Source organism: Mauremys reevesii, unplaced genomic scaffold, assembly GCF_016161935.1.
Source record: "Mauremys reevesii isolate NIE-2019 unplaced genomic scaffold, ASM1616193v1 Contig22, whole genome shotgun sequence".
Taxonomy (NCBI): domain Eukaryota; kingdom Metazoa; phylum Chordata; order Testudines; family Geoemydidae; genus Mauremys; species Mauremys reevesii.
In genome coordinates, this window is record NW_024100832.1 from 403207 (window position 1) to 412643 (window position 9437).

Sequence of the window (9437 nt, forward strand, 5' to 3'; positions counted from 1 at the left end):
AATAGCCATTAATGGACTTAATCTCCATGCATTTATCTGTTTCCTAGAGACTGGCTCCATGGGGTCCCTCACAAACTGGAGACGGTTACTGTGGGTTTGTCTTTAGTAGAGCTTATGTACATACTCCACGAACTGAGCATTTGAGCTTGTTCCAGAATCTGGGATGAGCCTATGTTGTCAAAACTGAAATGCTCAAAATAGCACATGCATGTGAATGGACATAGGGTGCTAAAATTAAATTAATCCAGGGGTTCTCAAACTGGAGGTCAGGACCCCTCAGGGGGTCACGAGGTTATTACTGGGGGCCGTGAGCTGTCAGCCTCCACCTCAAACCCTGCTTTGCCTCCAGCATTTATAATAGTGTTAAATATATAAAAAAGTGTTTTCAATTTATAAGGGGGAGGGGGCGCATCAGAGGTTTGCTATGTGAAAGGGTCACCAGGACAAAAGTTTGAGAACCACTGAATTAACCCCTCTGGAGCCTCAGGGAATGCAGGGGAGGGGGGGTCTCCCTTGGTAGGGTTGGGAAGGACATTGCTCTTCTCATGTGATCCTTCCCCCCAGTGACTAATTTGAAATGAAGCTCCCCTCCCCTGACATGAATCTGCCTATGGCACTGAATTCAATGTAGACTAGAATTTGGCATTAGAGAAGTGAAAGGGATGGGAGCCCTAATGGAAAAGCTAACAGCTCGGCTTTTCTGCAAGCCTCAAACTGCTGAATGAGCTGTAGGGTAGGGAAGGCTGTGCCTCCCAAACAGCCTGGCCCTGCCCCCTATCCGACCCCCACCCACTTCCTGCCCCCCGACTGCCCACCCCCCCTCCGAATCCCGGACCCATCCTGCTCCTTGGCCCCTCACCGTCCCCCAGAGACCCCACCCCAACCACCACCCGGGACCCCACCCCTGCTCCCTGTCTGCCCCAATCCCTATCCACCCCCGACGGAACGCCCACAAGCCAACCCCCTTCCCTGCCCCTGACCACCTCCCCCTCCCTGTGCCCTGACTGTCCCCAGGACTCCCTGCCCCTTAGCCAACCCCCCCCCGGCCCCAGCCTCTTACCCCCGGCTCCCTCCTCACCCGGAGCCTCAGCGACTTGCTGAAGAACTGCAGCGTGTCTCCGGCGGGGCCTGAGCCCCGCCCCACTCCGAGCCGCGTGGGGAGGGGGTGGGGCTGCGAGCGTCACGCCGAGCGGAGGGAGCTGAGCTCAGTCTGGAGCTCGCAGCCCCGCCCCCTCCCCACGTGGCTCTGAGCGGGGCGGGGGTCAGGGGCCCCGGCGGAGACACACTGCGGCGCTGTCTGAGGACGCCGCTTGATGCGCTGAGGCTCCAGGAGAGGGGCGGAGGCGGGAGCCTCAGCTGCTCTCTTGGGGGCCCCTGCGGAGCCTGGGGCCCGGGGCAAATTGCCCCCTTTGCCCCCCCCCCGGGCAGCCCTGGCCGGACCCAGCCAGGAACCGCGCCGCCCAGGCAGGAACCGCGCCGCCCAGCCGGACCCGGGCAGGAGCCGTGCTGCCCGACCGAGGTCGCAGCTGGACCCTGGGGGCAGGAGCCCAGCCGCCCGACCCCAGAGTCTCGCTACGACCTCCCGAGCGGCGCGCCGCCTGGAGCCCTCCTCCCGCTGGCACCCCCGCCTCCCGGCCCCAGCTCACCTGGTGGAAGCGCTGCTTGCTTCTCAGCCCTCCCAGGCTTCCCGCGCGAACATTTGATTCGCGGGAAGGTGGGGAGGGGGAGGAGACGCTGGAGGAGCTTCAGCAGAGGAGGCGGAGTGAGGTGAGTTGGGGCTGGGGAAGGGTAGAGAGCTGCTAGAGCTTTAGTTAAATTTAAAAGCCCTTTTGGAACTAGTTGTCCCTCCAGGAACAACCGGTTCTAAAGGGGGCTTCTAAATTTAACAACCGGTTCGCGCGATCCGGTGCGAACCGGCTGCAGCTCACCACTGGGTGTAATGGGGCTAGGAACCAGGGATTGCATAAATTAACAACAAGCAGTAGGGTGCTTACACTGTTCTTTACTGAAAATCTCTCAACAGTTCGACGATGCCTTTCTAGAGGCCTCTGAGTACTTACACATCGGTAGCCCTGTGGGAGTAAATATATTGTGCATCAGCTGTTTTTGCTCGTGCCTGAGACACAGATCTCAAGAGGAAAATCTGGAAAAGGACAAATGGAAGAATGAACTGTAGTAAGATGAGGCCTGATCTGAAGTAAGGGTCAAGATGTTGCTAAGCAAATTTAGGCTGTGAGCCAGAGGCAGGCCCTGCTCGCAGAAATTGGCAAAAAGAGGGCTGCTAGAAGAGGAAGGGTTTCAGCTGCTGTGTACAGATGTGGTCTCCTCACCTCAAAAAAGATATTCTAGCACTAGAAAAGGTTCAGAAAAGGGCAACTAAAATGATCAGGGGTTTGGAGAGGTTCCCATAGGAGGAGAGATTAAAGAAGCTAGGACTCTTCAGCTTGGAAAAGAGGAGACTAAGGGGGGATATGATAGAGGTCTATAAAATCATGAGTGATGTTGAGAAAGTGGATAAGGGAAAGTTATTTACTTATTCCCATAATACACGAACTAGGGGGTCACCAAAAGAAATTAATAGGCAGCAGGTTTAAAACAAATAAAAGGAAATTCTTCTTCACGCAGCACACAGTCAACTTGTGGAACTCCTTGCCTGAGGAGGTTGTGAAGGCTAAGACTATAACAGCGTTTAAAAGAGAACTGGATGAATTCATAGAGGTTAAGTCCATTAATGGCTATTAGCCAGGCTGGGTAAGGAATGGTGTCCCTGGCCTCTGTTCGTCAGAGGATGGAGATGGATGGCAGGAGAGAGATCACTTGATCATTGCCTGTTAGGTTCACTCCCTCTGGGGCACCTGGCATTGGCCACTGTCGGTAGACAGGATACTGGGCTAGATTGATCTTTGGTCTGACCCGGTAGGGCCGTTCTTATGTTCTTAGGAACGTATGCCAAGACAGCACCAGAACAGCTGGGTACGAACACATCCCACACAGATAACAAGGAACAGGCAGACCCAGCCTAATGACAGTATAAAAGCACAATATGATGAATAGACAATATGGAAGGATAATATGATGGACAGACAGTATGATGGACAGATTTGTTCGAAACGACCTGGGCCAGGAGAAAGGCAGTAATGCGCAAAGGGGCTGCACCTCAATGTGTCAGGAGCGATGAGTAATCTGTTCTGCACCTGTGTATAAGAATACGTACTGGAGAGCACATCTTTGTCCAGCCTAGGGGGCAGTGGAAAGCCCCACCACTGACTGAGCTGTGTCCATTGCAGGGAGCACCACACCAGTAGCTACTGACAACAGGAACCAGCTCAGACTCCCTTATGGTAGGGGTCATGGCGTCCATTTTTACAGGCAGCTCTAAAAGGTTGTGTTAAAGCAGGCAATTAATAAAACGTATTTAAATGTGTCAGTACGAATGTGTCCCCTCCTCTATGCTTGTGTGAGTAAAACATGTCTCCACAGACGGCTCTGTTAAATAACTATATTACACCCTCCCCCCCGGAAGTTGGGAGCTTTGGTGGGGTGACCGCTACCATAAGGGAGTCTGAGCCGGTTCATTCTTCCATTTTGTCCTTTTCCAGATTTTCCTCTTGAGATCTGTGTCTCAGACACGAGCAAAAACAGCTGATGCATGATAGACTTACTCCCACAGGGCTACCGACGTGTAAGTTCTCAAAGGCCTCTAGACAGGCATCTGGGACAGGTGGGATCACAGAAACCCCCCTGGGAGCTGCCACCTGATGTGCCCAGACTACTGCTACCCCTGCTTTCCCTGCCAGCTCAGGACCCCAGCACCCTGTCCTGCTGAGCCAGACACTCCCGTCTGCTCCAACACAGACCCAGGGTCTGAATTACTTGCCCCAAGCTGCAGGTTTACCTGAAAGCAGCTAACAGAAGTGTTCCTGTCTTTAACACTCAGATGCCCAACTCCCAATGGGGTCTAAACCCAAATAAATCCATTTTACCCTGTATACAGCTTAAAATGTGCAAATCTATATCTAATCAAACTGAATACAGATAAGATCCCCACCAGTTCCACAATGCTCCTTTGACAGACTAATCTCCTTTTAGCCTGGGTCCAGCAATCACTCACACCTCCTGCAGTCACTGTCCTTTGTTCCCATTTCTTTCAGGTATCCTGGAGTGGGGGTGGGGGCTCTCTCTTTAGCCAGCTGAAGACAAAATGGAGGGCTCTCCCAGGGGTTTAAATAGACTTTCTCTTGGGGGTGGAGATCCACTTCTCACTCCTGTGCCAAGTCCAGCTCCAAGATGGAGATTTGGAGTCACCTGGGCAAGTCACATGTCCATGCATGACTCACAGTTTTTACAGGGAGCATCCACTGTTTACATGCTACCTTGAACTTCCTCACGTAGACTTCTTATGTGGATTGGAGCATTCCAAGACCCATTGTCCTTTCAGTGTTTCTTGATTAGGTACTTAATTTCAACATTCCTTTCCCCAGGAACTGACCAAATGCTCTACTAAGGTTATTTAGAAATCAAGCCGGTACACAGCCAACATTCATAACTTTGAATACAAAAATGATACATGCATACGAATAGGATTAATACATCCAGTAGATCATAACCTTTATGGAGATATGTGACGTGGCATATGTAGCATAAAACACATTCTAAGCATATTTCCATAGAGCCTTATGGGAGGTACCGTCACACCCTCCCCCTGAGCTTACTGCCAGAGACTTGGACACTGTCCATGGCGGAGGCAGTACCTGTAAAATCCCTGTTTGTTTTTGGTCACACTCCTTTCAAGTACCTTTAAACCATCTGATGTCATTCCTAAGGGTCCTAGCCAGTTTTGGGGGTCCTGGTCCTCAGATGCCAGAAAACAGGTTGGGGTGTAGTATTGTTAACAGAACGCAGACAGCGATATCTGTTACCGTGGAGGCGTTTTGGCATTTAGCCACCAATGCCATGAGGCGGCGTGCCTCAGTTTCCCCTCCTACACAGCAGCATGGGGCTGTTATGCTTTTGCTGCTGTTCCAAGCTTCCAGACTGTTTACAGGCGTAGGCTGAAAAGTAACATGCTTGTGGGGCTCTCCTGTCACCATCCCTAGCATGTACAACAGTTTCTTCCACAAAGCAGGTATGTCCCACATCTTTAAAGGGTTTAACACTAGGACGCATTCCTTTGTTTTATCCCATAGGCGAATTAGCAAAAGACAGAAGGTTAACAGCAAATCTACGGTGGACAGGCTTCGTTCACTCAGTTTGACTCCTTGAGTGTCTATTGCATTTTCCCAGCTCTCTGTAGCCTCTGGTAGGCACTCTGCCTCTTTGGAGAAGGCTTTTAATTCAGGCATGTGGTTGAGCCTTTGGCAAGGAGAGGGTGCACTGCCACCATGCCTGCCCTCGGCCCCTCCCTCTGGAATGTCTCTGGGCTGGACCGCACTCCCTTGTGAAGTTCCACCCATGCAGAGATACCCCATCACCCCCATCTTGGAGAGAGAGTTTTATCTCTTACAGGTGCAGCAAGAACTCCACCTTTCAATGGGGGGCTCTGGACCCCTTGGGCACCCCACTTTCTGTTCCCAACAGGCCAGCTGGATGGACTCCCCCGTTCAGGAGATCTGACCCCCAGGTTTCCCTTACAACATGAACCATAGGAGAAGGGGCTGGCATTTTAAATGCAAACTTTTCACCCTCCTCCTGGGAAAGTCCCTTCCCACAAAAGGTGGGCGGACTCTCTGCCCCCCCTTCCATCTGGGCTTCCCTCTCTGGGCTCCCCTCTGGGTCAGACACTCCTGTGTCCCCCAAAAGGGAAGGTGACCATGGTCCAACTGTGGGCTCACAGCTACCAGCTATGGCAGACTTTTCACTGGCCAGCAAAATTCCCCCCTTTTCACTCAGGTTGGGTTTGCTTCCAGCTACAGAGATCTTGGGGTCTGTTTCCACCACTGTGGTCACCAGGACCCCAACTTCCACCTTTGGGACACACGTCTCTATGCACCCCAGGGCAGGCCCTGCCCTCTGCTGACCTGCAATTTCCTGGCAGTCAACAGCTGTGGTGGCCCCCCTGTTACAAGGTGGTTCCTCCCCCTCTCCTGGGGAGATGATTACAGGACAGGAGCTGGCTTCGTCCAGCCCCTCCCTCTGGAACTTTCCTTGAGCCCCGGGACTACAGGAACTGGCCACAACCATCCCTGCCCCCAAAGCTGCATTCTTTACTGCTGCAGAGGAATCTATGAGACACCCTCCTATTCCCCCAGCAGTCCATGTGACTTCACCACACACCGACCCCGACTGCTAACCAGCCCTGGGACAGATTCTGCCACACTAAAGAAATCGTTTCCCAATAGAAACGGTGCAAAATTGTGTGCCACCGTTGCAACAGTCAGTTCAGCCTGCAAATCCTTAGTTTGCATGTGTACTTTAGCTAAAGGTGCAAAGACTTTGTAACCCGCTAACAGCTCTAATTCTGCCATTTTACCTGGCAACAAATCCTTCTTCTGGATAAGGTCCCTCCTGACCACAGAAATCTCAGCACCCGTGTCCCTCAATCCAAGAAGCACTGCACCATTCATTTTAACAGCATGCATATGCTCCTTGCTTGGTTGTGTGGAGCAAGCTTTACAAATCCTGGGTGGAAAGAGGCCACAGCCTGGCTCTGAGAAGCCGCAGCTTCATGTGTTACTTGTTGCCTGTTTCCACTCAAAAAGGGGCACTTAGTCCTCAGGTGCTCAGTTGACTTACAATCATAGCACCTCTTGGGCTCCTCTGCTTGCACAGGAAATTTGGGACGAGTTCCAGGGGAATTGGGAGGTTCCCCAGCCTCCTTTTTCCCAGGGGTAAAACGGTGATTCTGCTTCCCCCCAACCCTGTACCCCTCTCCCAGTGGTTTATGTTTGATTGCAGCTTGTGCTTGCTCATAAGAGTCTGCATACCCAGCTAATTCACCCACTGCATTTACCTTTTTGTCCCACAAATACTGTTTTACATATTCCCTGCACATATTCAGGAAGTGTTCCTGAGTAACCAGATCACACATCCCTTCGAAGCTTGTAATGCCCTTCCCCCACACCCACTTGTCTACCAAATCTCTCATTTCATTGGCATAAGCCACATTACTCAATCCAGATCCCCTCTTAAGACTCCTGAATTTAACCCTGTAGGTTTCAGGTGTAATCTGAAACTCTTTCAAAACCAGATCCAATAGGCATCTTACTGAATATGTCCAGAGCTCTACCAGTCCATTTTGCTATCAATGTGGTCATCTTTTGATCTTCAGGGATGGCATGCAGGGTGCCCAGTCTCTTGAAGGTGATGAAATATTCAGCGATATCGCTGGATTCCTCATACTGTGGACACAGTTGCTCCCATTTATGAATTTTTGGGGAAGTGGAGCCAGCAGGTGGAGGGTTTTGTCTCTTTGACTCCGTTACAGCCAGTTCATGCTTTTGGGCCTTTCTCTGGGTCTGCATAGCTCTCTCGTGGGCAGCCTCTTCCCTGGCTTTTTCTACCTCCATCCTTGCTGTCTCTGCCTCCATAGCTCTCTCGTGGGAAGCTGCTTCTGCCTCCACCCTTGCTGTCTCTGCCTCCATAGCTCTCTCGTGGGCAGCCTCCTCCCTCTCCATTAGTCTTTTATGTTCATTTTCTTTCTCTTTTGCTTCCAGTCTAGCCAACTCTAGTTTGTTAGCTGCTTCACGGCTAGTCATTTTCCTGCTTTCTTCTTCTGGGCCACATCCCCTCTGCAGTTCACTGAAAGTGGGATGCACTCAGCTCAGGGGATTCTTCGTTAACAGAGACTTTCACAGTGCCCAGTGTTCAGCCTTTCTGGGCAATTTGCACCCTGTGCAGTTTTAGCATCTTCAGATCTTGTCTCTTACTTATTTGGCTTCCTTTTCTGTCCCTACTTCCCTTACCCAAAATAAGCAAACAGAAAACAACAAACCAGTAACCACTTGGTCTGTTCTCCAGCCACCGACCACACTCAAAACTCACTTAAAATCACTACCAGTACCTCAAAGCAATCAGATGTGCACAGATTCTGCTGACTACGCCACTGTGACAGGTTGGATCACAGAAACCTCCTGGGAGCTGCCACCTGATGTGCCCAAACTACTTCAAGTCCTGCTTTCCCTGCCAGCACCCTGTCTTGCTGAGCCAGACACTCCCGTCTGCTCCAACACAGACCCAGGGTCTGAATTACTTGCCCCAAAGTTGCAGGTTTACCTGAAAGCAGCTCACAGAAGTGTTCCTGCCTTTAACACTCAGATGCCCAACTCCCAATGGGGTCTAAACCCAAATAAATCCCTTTTACCCTGGATAAAGCTTATACAGGGTAAACTCATCAATTGTTCGCCCTCTATAACTCTGATAGAGACATAGGCACAGCTGTTTGCTACCCCAAGTATTAATACAGACTCTGAGTTAATTAATAAGTAAATAGTGATTTTATTAAAGACAGAAAGTAGGATTTAAGTGGATCCATGTAGTAACATACAGAACAAAGTAAGTCACCAAGCAAAATAAAAGAAATGTGCAAATCTATATCTAATCAAACTGAATACAGATAATCTCACCAGTTCCACAATGCTCCCTTTTACAGACTAATCTCCTTTTAGCCTGCGTCCAGCAATCACTCACACCCCCTGCAGTCACTGTCCTTTGTTCCAATTTCTTTTGGGTATCCTGGGCTGGGGGTGGGGGCTCTCTCTTTAGCCAGCTGAAGGCAAAATGGAGGGCTCTCCCAGGGGTTTAAATAGACTTTCTCTTGTGGGTGGAGATCCACTCCTCACTCCTGTGCCAAGTCCAGCTCCAAGATGGAGTTTTGGAGTCACCTGGGCAAGTCACATGTCCATGCATGACTCACAGTTTTTACAGGGAGCATCCATTGTTTACATGCTACCTTGAACTTCCTCAAGTAGACTTCTTATGTGGATTGGAGCATTCCAAGATCCATTGTCCTTTCAGTGTTTCTTGATTAGGTACTTAATTTCAACATTCCTTTCCCCAGGAACTGACCAAATGCTCTACTAAGGTTATTTAGAAATCAAGCCAGTACTCAGCCAACATTCATAACTTTGAATAAAAAAATGATCCATGCATACGAATAGGATTAATACATTCAGTAGATCATAACCTTTATGGAGATGTGTTACATGGCATATGTAGCATAAACACATTCTAAGCATATTTCCATAAAACACGTTCTAAGCATTATTTCCATAAAGCTTTATGGGAGGTACTGTCAAAAGCCTTATGGGAGGTACTGTCACAGCATCATCAAGCTGTTGAGAGGTTTTCAGAAAACAAACAGTGTAAGAACCCCATTGCTTGTTTTTAATTTATGCAATCCCTGGTTCTTAGCCCCATTACACCCTATCCTCGACCATCGCTTTTTAAACATTCATTTACCTGAGCGACATCTTTTCCGCTCACCTTGTCTGCCTGTGACT

General features: G+C 50.1%; 1 protein-coding gene across 2 annotated transcripts in view; it reads left to right on the forward strand.

The window, feature by feature from the left end:
- Nucleotides 1-9437, forward strand: part of LOC120393540 (gastrula zinc finger protein XlCGF52.1-like) — a 159241-nt gene that overhangs the window by 41277 nt on the left and 108527 nt on the right. The window lies entirely within an intron of this gene.